The sequence below is a fragment of the Hylobates moloch genome, unplaced genomic scaffold (assembly GCF_009828535.3).
Source record: "Hylobates moloch isolate HMO894 unplaced genomic scaffold, HMol_V3 SCAFFOLD_14, whole genome shotgun sequence".
Classification (NCBI taxonomy): domain Eukaryota; kingdom Metazoa; phylum Chordata; class Mammalia; order Primates; family Hylobatidae; genus Hylobates; species Hylobates moloch.
The window spans coordinates 57441360-57453459 of record NW_026652289.1 but is presented as its reverse complement, the minus strand read 5'-3'; the positions used below and the strand labels follow the sequence as shown (position 1 = coordinate 57453459).

The 12100-nt window shown below is 43.9% G+C and overlaps 1 protein-coding gene across 1 annotated transcript in view; it reads left to right on the top strand.

The window, feature by feature from the left end:
• THSD4 (thrombospondin type 1 domain containing 4) overlaps positions 1-12100 on the top strand; it is a 663778-nt gene that overhangs the window by 56529 nt on the left and 595149 nt on the right. The gene's annotated exons all lie outside the window — the stretch shown is intronic.

The window sequence follows — 12100 nt, the reverse complement described above, 5'->3', positions numbered from 1 at the left end:
GGACTATCCATGAATAGGGGAGACATCTGCATGAAGATCATTGCTCATGCTACAATGTCTTTCCTGAAAGAAGGTTTGGATTAAAAAAGTGGAAAACCAAGAGTGGAACTCCAACATTTGAGGGGAAGGTAGAGGAGGGGAAGCCAGCAAAGAGACAGCCAGAATTTTAGAAGAACCAGGATAATATGGTGTCCTGAAAGTCAAGGAGAGAGAGCATTTCAACAAGCAGAGGACAGCCAGGGGTCAAATACTGAGTGGACTGCTTTGAAGAGACAGAACTGTTCTTTAGACTGTCGGCTTCCTGACATTTAGGCACATGGAGTAAGGACAATAGTAGAGGCATCAGATCACTAGCTAAGTGGCTGAACATGGCATGTACTGCTAGGGAGAGGAAGTGTTTGACATTTCACAAAGCAGGTAGGCAGGAGACCAAGCCGTTGGGAAATTTGTCATTCATTCATCCATGGGTTTATTCACCTGTCCTTCAGATATATCCTGAGGGCCTGCCAGGTGACAGACTCTCTGTTAGAGAGAGTGGGTAGAACACAAAAATAAATAAGACATAATTCCTGCCCTGGGGAGCTCACGGTGCTGGTGGGGAGGTAGCTGTGTACAAAGATAATGACAGTGCCAGGTGGTAAGTGCTATGGAGAAGGGTGTATAATGGCCCTGGAGAATGGGAGAGAGCCTGCTTGATCTGGATGGGAAAGGTATGTTCATAGGCAGAGTAGAAGAGAGAGCACTGGAGCTGAGAGAACAGCCAGGTGAAGGTGGGCAGGGAGAGAGGGCGTGTCCTACTTCTTGTGTGGTGTGAGCATGGGGGGACAGAGATGGAGTTGAAGCTGGAAAGGAAGGCTGAGGCCAGAAGGTGACAGGTTTAGGATGCCATGGCAAACAGTAATTTTGGATTTTATCTTTTGGAGAGTGAGGACCCAGGAGACATTGGTAAGCAGGAGAGTAACACAGTAGGGCTAGGTTTTAAGAAAATAGCTTTGGCGGCCAGGCGTGATGGCTTATGCCTGTAATCTCAGCACTTTGGGAGGCCAAGGTGGGCAGATCACTTGAGGTCAGGAGTTCAAGACCAGCCTGGCCAACATGATGAAACCTCGTCTCTACCAAAAATACAAAAAAAAAATTAACTGAGCATGATGGTGTGTGCCTGTAATCCCAGCTACTCAGGAGGCTGAGGCAGGAGAATCGCTTGAACCTTGAACTCAGGAGTCGGAGGTTGCAGTGAGCCAAGATTGTGCCACAGTGCTCCAGCCTGGGCAACAGAGGGAGACTCCATCTTAAAAGAAAATACCTTTGGTGTTACAGGGAAGCCTGAGTGAGTGAGGGAAAGGCTAAGGCAGGGAATCCAGGTAAGGTCAAATCTCAATCCATTTGCAGCCTCTTTCACTCAGGTGTTTGTTGAACACTTGCTGCATGCTCTGTTCTGTGCCGGATGCTGATGCTTTCCATGAAAATGCTTTCGGCTTGCCTTTGTTAAGCGGCCTGCTGATCTCAGGGGCTTCCTGGGGAGTGCTGAATATTGACCCAGATGCAGACAGCCAAGTCACCAGGCAGACTCTTCTGCTGGAAGATTGCTGTTCCCCGAATCGGCCTCTGGGTCCAGAAGCCAGCACTCTTTATTTCATGCATTACTCATTATTTTGACTGTCCTGGTTGGCTTGGGTTGCAAATAGCCACTTGACGTGGAGAGCATGAGGCTAGCACAAAAAACCACACCAGGCACTACACAGAGACATCTGCTTCTGTTTCCTGAGTAACTACGCAGCAACACAGGGCCGAGTGGGTACCAAGGCACATGCTCTGTGTTATTTTCTAGTTATAACAAAGTACAATTTCCATGTGGCTGGTGATGAAAGAGTCAGGTCAATTTCAGAAAGAAGAGTGTTTCCGATTATGCAGATCACATCCAAATATTTACCTCATTGCATCGTAGTTTTGGCTGGGCCCTGCTTTTAAAGATCATGGAAATGCATCCGGGCCTCCTTTGCCCTGTGTTTAGGGAAGTTCTGTGCTCACAGCCTCTTTGCTGGCAGTGGGGAGCCCTGGGTACAACCTGGGATTGCCTCTCCCTGTTGTGGTACTTGAAGTGAATCAATTAAGTGGCAAGAAATATAAGCGTGCTTCCAGGAAAGATCAGAGGCCGTTAGCACTGGAAGGGACCTCAGCCCTCGTTAAGTCCAACCAGCTCATTTTACTGATATGGAAACTGAGGTCCCGAGCCACAGACTGGCTGGCCTCAAATCACAAAGAGGGACGGCAGACTTGGGACCAGCCTGCAGGGTCCAGTCCAGAGCTTCCCACGAGTCCACCCTTTCCTCTTCTTTCATCTTTCTACATTTCCCGTTTGCTGTTATACCTCTTTTATTAAAAGTATACAGTATTTCCAGTGGAATCTGCTTAGCTTACATACCATATGAGGGGAAGTTCTCAGTCCATGAATCTTTCCTTGTCTCATATGAGAAATCCTGAGTTGGCCTCAACTTGAATGGCAGAAGTAGAAGGGGTGGTTCAAAATGCAGGAAATTTGAGGGTAATAAAATCATGTGGCTAGAGCATTTGGGGGCTAAGGAAGTAGCAGCCTATGAGCTCAGTTTAGCCCTCTCCTCTTTGAGTCTCACATAGAGGTGTCCAGTGGCCAGTGATTCTCAAACCAGAGGATGCATTCAAATCACTGGAGAGCTTATTTAAAATGCATATTCCTGGGCCTTTCCCCAGAGGTTCTTATTCACTAGGTTTGGTGTAGGAGCCAGGAATCTGCATTTCTCAAGTTATATGTCAGGTAGATTGTGTTGCAAATTACCCTGTGGCTCTCACCTTGAGAAGCATAGCACAGCAGTAGGAGAAATAGGGCAGGGGCATGTCCACGTGTTCAGAGTATACACTCAATAACATATACTTGGAGAAGTATGGTGGAGTTTGTGTGTCTGAGATCATTTACTGTGAGAATTCTCCAACTGGGAGGACACAGGTATTGAGAGAAAGCCTTCGGGTAGAGCTGGAAAGTGCAGAACACCACTCAGAACTGCTTAGCTGCTGGGTGGCTGCATGTCAGTGGTGCTTTCCTCTGTGTGGTTCGTATTTTCTCTAAAGCGTGGCTTTCTCATTCCTCATTTATCTTGGTTTCCCTTGGCTTCTACCCACTCCTTCTTTGTTTTGGTTTTGTGCAAATACATCATTTAACTGTTCCTGAAATGCATTTGTAGAACTCATTTACATAATAATTACTATTGGGGCAATTCTGATCCAATAATCAAGGCTAAATGTATTGTGCTCCCGTCTTCCATATTGTGAAGTTCTTACACTGATACTGCAGCTGCTGGCATTAACAGGAATGCCGAAAGGTAAGATTTGGGGCCTTTTGCAATGTGTCATGTCAGAGTCTAGATAGTTGATCAAGATGTAACATTAAATCATATGTCTCAGAGAAAACCATAGTGATAATCCTGAATTTAGATCTGGCTGGAGTCTGGAGATTCTCTTTTTTTTTGAGACGGAGTTTTGATCTTGGTGCCCAGGCTGCAGTGCGATGGCGCAATCTCGGCTCACTGCAACCTCCTTCTCCTCGCTTGAAATGTAAGATTTCACTGGTTTCTATCCTCTTTCTACAAAATAAACCTCCCATCTGTTCTTCATAGAAAACGAGTCACATGCAAAGTCTGAAATTCTAAAGTCTCGTTTAACATCTATAGTCTCCTTCTTTGGGTTCAAGCGATTCTCTTGCCTCAGCCTCTTGAGTCGCTGGGATTACAAGCGTGCACCACCATGGCTGGCTAATTTTTGTATCTTTTGTAGAGACAGGGTTTCACTACGTTGGCCAGGCTAGTCTCGAACTCCTGACCTCAGGTGATCCGCCCGCCTCGGCCTCCCAAGGTGCTAGGATTACAGGCGTGAGCCACTGCGCCTGGCCAACTTTGGAGATTTTCTATGAAGTGGTCCCACCTCCCCGAGATCCTGCACAGGCCCCAGGTTGTCCTAGCTGAGCAGCCAGCTATATGTTCCTGCTTTCATTTGCTCTCAGGTTCCCAAAACTTTGTTCTCAGGGCTCAAACTCTAAGGTGTATTTTTGAAATGTTTGCTTTAGAGTGTTGACTTGGTTATGTGGCTAAAACTAAACCTACTTTTTCCAGTCTCTCTTAGAATGAGACTTTAGAATTTCAGACTTTGCATGTGACTCGTTTTCTATGAAGAACAGATGGGAGGTTTATTTTGTAGAAAGAGAATTAGAAACCAGTGAAACCTTACATGATTTCACATTAGTACAGAAACCAAATCCATTGAAAACATTGAGAGCTGTTCCTGGTTATGAATTTACTGGTGGCGATGAGAAATTTCCAGGGTTTTCTGTGACAAGACTATCACCGACTCTTAGTTCACTCTGTGCCTCCCACTCTCCACAATCTGCTCCAAATCTTTCTCCATTTAATCTATTTATTTTTATTTATTGAGCAAGCAATATTGTAACCATGACTGAAATTTTTTAAATTACAAGAAAACTTATCCTGGGTCCAGCTTCAGTAACAGATCGTATGTTTTCATTTTTCCATGTCGCCTTCCAGGCTCTGTTCCTATGCTATTGAATCTTTACATTATTATAATCATGGTGTCGTTATAAGTTTATATTTGACATTTTTCAATTAATATTGTATTATAAGACTATTTCCATATTGCTCTGTATTATTCATGATTATGATGCTTCACGGAGTCATTTGACCCTCATTTATTTGACCATCCTTATATTTTGGTCATTTATGTTCATTTCCCTTAAAAAGGCTACGATGAAATAAACCCCATCCACAATTGCTCTGATAATTACCTCTCCTGTTCTTCTCAAAGCTCTCCTGCTGTCTCTCCTGTGTGCCTCTGATTCACTTGGTCCCATCATGTTTCATGGAGACCATGGTTCTCTAGTTACTCTGGCTGTGGTCAATTACTGCCGCTAAATGACTCTTTCTGCCCTGGGCTCGCTTAATCATGAGGCCTCTGCCAAGTCCAGACCACCTCCCTCTCCCAGCCTTTGCTCGTTCCAGTAGCTGCTTTCTGTCCTCCAAGTCCTGTGCCAAAGGCAGACCCAGTTCATTTCACATTATCTTGATTACCACATTTTATGTGTATATTATAATATTTGCAATCATTTAGATCAGGGGTCTTCAAACTCTGGGCTGTGGACCAGTACTGGGCCGCAGCCTGTTAGGAACCCAGGAGGTGAGCACAGCAGGAGGTGAGCGGCGGGCCAGCGGGCATTACCATCTGAGCTCCACCTCCTGTCAGATCGGCAGTGGCATTAGATTCTCATAGGAGCGCGAACCCTATTGTGAACTGCACATGTGAAGGATCTAGGTTGTACACTCCTTATGAGAATCTAATGTCTGATGATTTGAGATGGAACAGTTTCATCCTGAAACCATCTCTACCTCCCCACCACCACCACATCTGTGGAAAAATTGTCTTTCATGGAACTAGTTCCTGGTGCCAAAAAGGTTGGGGACCACTGATTTAGATATCATTTAGGGTTCTTTACTGCAAGCAACAGAAACTAACATAAGCAATAGGGAGTTTACAATAATCAGTCTAGGAAGCAGGTGGGAAGTGAGGCACATCAGAGAGCAATTGCACAAGATTGGTCTCAGCATAAACAGCAAGTTCAAAGGAGCTGCTGCTGGAGCCAAGGACTCAAAGCCATTTGGTCTGCTCGTCAATTTGCTGGAAATTCAAATTCCAGGGAGGAAGTGTCCATTGACCCACATTGCCTACCTTGGCTTTAGCTGGCAGGGCCCCTGAATACATTCCCACCACATTTCATCCAATATGGAGATGTGACTAAAGACCTAAGGAACGGGGAATGCTACCCCATATATACACCTTCCTATGGATATATATTTATGCAAATGTCCCTGCCTAACATTAACCAACACTTCCATAGAGCTGATCTCAAAATATGGTCAGTTAGGGCATCCAGCTCCAAATCCAAAGTCTTTGGGGGGATTTCAATTTCCCTCTAACACTGTCACAGTCTCTTGCACAGCCCAAGTTGAGTTAAATGGGAAGGGGACTACACTGCTTCTCTAACTTCTCTAGGTGCTGTTTCTTTTTCTTTTTCTTTTGTCTCTTTTCTTTCTTTTTTTTTTTTTTTTTTTTAAATTTTGAGATGGAGTCTTTCTCTATCGCCCAGGCTGGAGTGCAGTGGCGAAATCTTGGCTCACAGCAGCCTCTGCCCCCCGGGCTCAAGTGATTCTCCTGCCTCACCCTCCTGAGTAGCTGGAATTACAGGCATCCACTACCATACCCAGCTAATTTTTGTATTTTTAGTAGAGATGGGGTTTCACCATGTTGGCCAGGCTGGTCACGAACACCTGACCTCAAATGATCCACCTGCCTCAGCCTCCCAAAGTACTGGGAGTACAGGTATGAGCCACCGTGCCGGGCTCTGGATGTTGTTTCTGTTTCCTGCTCCCTGGCTTATGCCCCATCATGACTATTTAGAGAGGCACCATAATATCAAGCAGTAGTTTTTAAATGAGGAGGGGGATATCAGGTTTGGAGGATTTCATCCAAAATACATGGCCCCCTTAACCCTAGCCTCACCCCATGCAGGGCAGGTCATAATCTCTGGGGGGAAGGGTCACGGCATGGCATGTGTGCTTTGAACAAGCTCCTCTTCTAATTCTGTTATGTTACCCTGACACCCACCTCGCCCCCATCCTTTAAAATCTCCAGTGAAGCGGAGAGAGCACTGATTTGATTCTAGGGTTGGACCTGTGTCTTACACATTATAAAGCTTCTGAATGGTAATGTACATTCTCCTAATGAAGGGACAAAGTGGAGATTTTCTCTGTCCCTGCTGGGGGACATGTTAGATGCCTTACCTAGCTATTTCATTTTATCTACCAAGCAATACTAGCAGATTCGCATTATTTTATCTCACATATATTTTCAAAGCCCACATCATCCACTAGACTACATGGACACTCTGAACCTCAGTGACTACATCTGCAAAATGGAAATATACATCCTTGAAATGAATCTTGTGAGTATCAGAGGGTTTGTGTTAAAGTAGTTAGGGCAGATAAGGGGTATTTTTGTTCTTCCACTGGGCTTCTTCTGTCTGTAATCCTCCAGCATATCTCTTCCCTCCCCTCAGTGGCAGACCTTACCTCTTTCATAGAAGGCTGAAGCCATCCAATGTTAACTTCATCCTCCACGTCTTTCCTTACACCAGCATGTTGTTTTCCACAATGGAAGATCTCTTTTGTTTGTTTTATTTTTCTGATCATTTAAATAACTTTACCCTAGATTTTCTTAAGACCCACCAGTCTATGGGTGATATGGTTGTGTCCCCACCCAAATCTCATCTTGAACTGTAGGTCCCACAATTCTCATGTGTTGTGGGAGGGACCTGGTGGGAGGCAATTGAATCATGGGGGCGGGTCTTTCCTGTGCTATTCTCGTGATAGTAAGTTTCACGAGAGCTGATGATTTTATAAAGGGGAGTTTCCCTGTATGATTTTCTTCTCTTCTCTTGTTCTTCTCTCTTGAGATGTGCCTTTCACCTTCCACCATGATTGTGGAACTGTGAATCCAATAAAACTCTTTCTTTTGTAAACTGCCCAGTCTTGGGTATATCTTTATTATCAGCATGAAAACGGACTAATACATTGGGTATAAAGTCATTTAAACGCAATCACTCCAATTTTTGTGACCTTCTGTTCATGTGTACACAGTGCAGAATCTTAGCCACCCCTAAGGTCACTCTAATCATTGCTGGAAATCACAGGAGGTATCCTGGGTGCTCATGAACTGTTATGAATTTTTTGAACTCTAGAAACAAACTCTAAGCCTCAGTTTTTCATCCGTAAAGGGAGATGATGATAGCTTCTTTAGGTGGGTGTTTTGAGGATTAATTAGATAATATATATAAAATAATTAGCCTTCGGTTGGCCTGTATTCTGTTACTAATTAAATGGTTGTTATTGGCATCACTGTTAAACACCTGCTAATAGGCCTTGCCAGCTGCTGCAAGGTGTTGATGTGATCCCCAGGGCAACTGGCTAGTATAGGAAGTTGGTGAGGGGTGGGTGATGAGGACACACTGCATTCTGCCTTATCTTTCTTGCTGCCTTGTTTGGTGGGAAAAGATTTTCTAGTTGGGCTCTGTTAGTTGCCAAGGTCAGAAAGCTACTCATATTAGATTGAATCATATGAAAGTATTAATCATATGAAATTATATTTTTGTAGATCAAAAAAGGTCAAATATCAGTGATTTTTTAATGTTGCAACTAAACACTTAGAGTGATATCAACGAATAGGTTTATTCTCTTACACTGTCCTATAGTTTTGTTTTTTTCACTAATTAATATAGTGAAAAAATATATGGAGAGCTGTCCATTTTAACAGATATAAATCTACCTCATCCTACCAGATAAATTACATTCCATTGTTTGGATAGATTTCATTTTAGCCAGGCTCCTATTCATGAACATTTAGGTTGCTTCCTTTTTTTCATTGTTGTTCTTACAAAATATGATGCAATTTAAGTCTTTATGTGTATATATACAACTTTTTACAGTATTTTTTAGTATATCTGTAAGATGAACTACTAAAAGTAGAGCTGCTGGTGAAAGATTATGTGTATTGGAAACTGTGATAGGTATTGCAAAGTTCTCTCCCAAGAAGTTGCCCAAATTTAGATTCTAATCAGCAATGAACATTCTTGCCATATCAGTATTGTCAAACTTTATAATATTCGCCAATCTAATGGGTTTTAAATGGAATCTTGGTGCTTTATTTTGCATTATTTTAAATATATGTGATGTTAAACAATTTTCATATGTTATTTATTTTCCTGTTGTATATTAGCTTGAGCTGCTGTAATAAAAAACCATAGACTGGGTGCTTAAGCAACAGGAATTTATTTCTCATAGTTCTGGAGGCTGGGAAGTCCAAGATCAAGGTGTTGAGCAATTTGGTTTCCTGCAGAGGGTTCTCTTCCTGGCTTGCAGAGAGCTGCCTTCTCCCTGTGTTCTCACATGGTGGGGTGGGGAGTGGGGCTAAGAGAGAGAGGGAGAAAACTGGTTTCTCTTCCTTACTCTGGTCTCTCTTCTGCTTATAAGGACATAAATCCTATCATGGGGGCCTCACCCTCATGACCTCATCTAAACCTAGTTACCTCCTAAAGGCCCCACCTCCAAATACAATCGTACTGAGGATTTGGGCTTCAGCATATGAATGGTGGGGAGGGACAGGTTCAGTCCACAACACCTATGAACCACCTCTTCATACCCTTAGATCCTGTCTCCACTGGGTTGTCTGTTTCTTATTGATTTGTTAGAATTATTTATAAATGAAGAAAACCAGCGGTTTAGCATGCATTTTAGAACAGGTTTTCTGCTTTGGTCTTCACATGTCAGTATGTATTGGGGACGGGGCAGCACGCTGGCAGGTTATAAAGCTTCGAGGTTCAATTATTTTTGTCTCTTACCATGATTTATTATTTGGTTTTGCTGCCTGTCACTAACAGAGGTCCTGTTAGTTCGTCCTAATTTTAGGAATATTATGTCTCAAAACACTTGAAAGTTATCCCATTTTGCATCTTGCCTTACAGAAAACTCCTTGACTATGAGAACAGAAGGGGAGAGGGTTGTTAGGAGGATCAGGAAGGAGTGGAAGGAGGCTGGGTGGTCGATACAACTAGCAGGCTAACATCTCAAGTCCTCATCCCCTCATTTTTTCTTTGATTGGCTTTTTCTTCCTTTCTTTTTCTTTCTGTTTCTACTCCTTCCTTCCTTTCTGTTTTTCTGTGTTTTTGTTTATTTGTTTGTTTCTGGCTACATACTATAAAAATACAATTCTGGAGCATGTGGTTAGTTTCTCACCATGGGGACTCAGATGGAATTTCAAGTCACTCACCATAATTCAACTATAAATTAGAGAGAATTATTATGAATAGAATAGGACGGAATGTGGCTTCATGTTTTCTTCCCCCAGGGACCTTGCCCAATTTGGCAATAGGAACTAAATTAAGGGTGGGATTAGTTCTAGGAAGTGGATTTTGAGTATAGCTGCATGTCTAATCCAACTATTATAGGCAGTGTCTTAGTTATCTGTGTTAATGAGAGATCAGGAGGCAGTGGATAACTGAAATCTCCAAATGTGCCAGAAACATATTTCTGCCTTTGTTCGTTTATCCCATTGATCCTTCCACTAGAACAATTATCGAAGTGGTTTTATTTCTACTCATTTTAACCTTCTGTTTTCTAGCAACAACATAGGCAGGGAGGCCACATGCTGCAGGGGGAAAAATGAATGTTAGACCAGGGGTCAGGAGACAATTTTAGTCCTGTCTGTGCCCTGCACTAGCCTGAGATGGAGGACAAGTCATAAAGTCTCCTAGGTTCTCAGTTTCTTCCCTCTAAAAGAAGCCATATAATATCAACCTCTCTGGGTGGCTGGGGGAGCTGAGGGGCCCTGGAAGGTGTAACTGGCACTAGTGCTGCCTGTGCCGCAGAGCCGGGCCATTTACACATGTGCCATCTGGGCAGCATGGGACACAGAGGAGGAGTGCGGCCCGTGCTGGCCCATTTTCCTTCCCTGTTCTCCAAGTATAAGCACACTCCATTATTTTCCTAGGGCTGCCATAATGAATTACCACAAACTGGATTGCTTAAAACAACAGACATTTACTCTCTTGAAATTCTGAAGATCAGCAGTTCAAAACTGGTGTCACTAGGGCCACGCTCCTTCCAAAGTTACTAAGGGGAGAATCCTTCCTTGCCTCTTCCAGCTTCTGGTGGCTACGCACATTTCTTGGCTTGTGGCTACACCACTCCAATCTCTGCTTCAGGAGTCACACTGCCTTTGTCTCTGTGTCCGTGTCTTCTCTTCCATGTCTTATAAGGGCACCTGTCATTGGATTTAGGGCCCACCTGGCTTACCTAGGATGATCTCTTCTTGAGATGAGCTATGTAATCTGGCACCGAGTAGGTGCCTGAACAATTACAGTTATGACTGTGACTCCCGTTTCCTCTTCTGAGGTCTTTTCAATTCTCCCACCCTCACCCTGCCCAGCCTGGACAGCCAGTCCCTTCCAAAAGCCTCCCACAATCTTGTACTGGCTGCATAGAGCTCATCTGCTGCTGGATCTAAGCACTTGTGTGGACCTGTGATGCGTTTTCCCTTGTCTTCTGGGCCTGGCTCAGCACTGGCATACAGCTGGTGCTCAGAGCATGTCTGCATAATGAATAAACTACAGTGTGCTTACTCTTGGCATGGAGCCTGGCACAGTAGGTCTCTGAAATGACCAGTTAAATGAGGGTGTAGATCACTCTTTGGATAGAGCTTTTGAACCTTCTGACATTTTTCACCTCTTCCAAGTTACCATGGAAGCAGGGACATTATTATCATTACTAACAAATATTTGTTTAGTGCCAAGCTCTCTGCTATGCACATGGATGGCCTAACCTAAATCCCCTTACAGCTTACAAGGTAGGTACTGGTACTATCCATCTTTAAAGCACAGTGAGCCTCAGAGAGATTCAGAAACTTCCCAGTCACATGGCTAGTGAGAGGTGAAGCCAGGGGGACTTCCTAGGACTTGGAGAACTTTTCTGTCTAGCTAGAAGATTGTAAACGCACCAATCAGGGCTCTGTGTCTAGCTAAAGGATTGTAAATGCACCAATCAGCACTCTGTAAAAACATACCAATCAGCGCTCTGTGTATAGCTAGAGGATTGTATATGCACCAATCAGCACTCTGTAAAATAGACCAATCAGCACTCTGTAAGATGGACCAATCAGCACTCTGTAAAATGGACCAATCAGCAGGATGAGGGCGGGGACAAATAAGGGAATAAAAGCTGGCGTCCCGCCCCCCCCCCCCCCCCCATCCCTCCCAGCCAGCAGCAGCAACTCACTCAGGTACCGTTGTATGCTGTGGAAGCTTTGTTCTTTTGCTCTCTTCACAGTAATTCTTGCTATTGCTCACTGTTTGAGTCCGTGCCACCTTTGAGAGCTGTAACACTCACAGCGAAGGTCTGCGGCTTCATTGTTGAAGTCAGCAAGACCACGAACCCACTGGAAGGAAGAAACTCCGTGA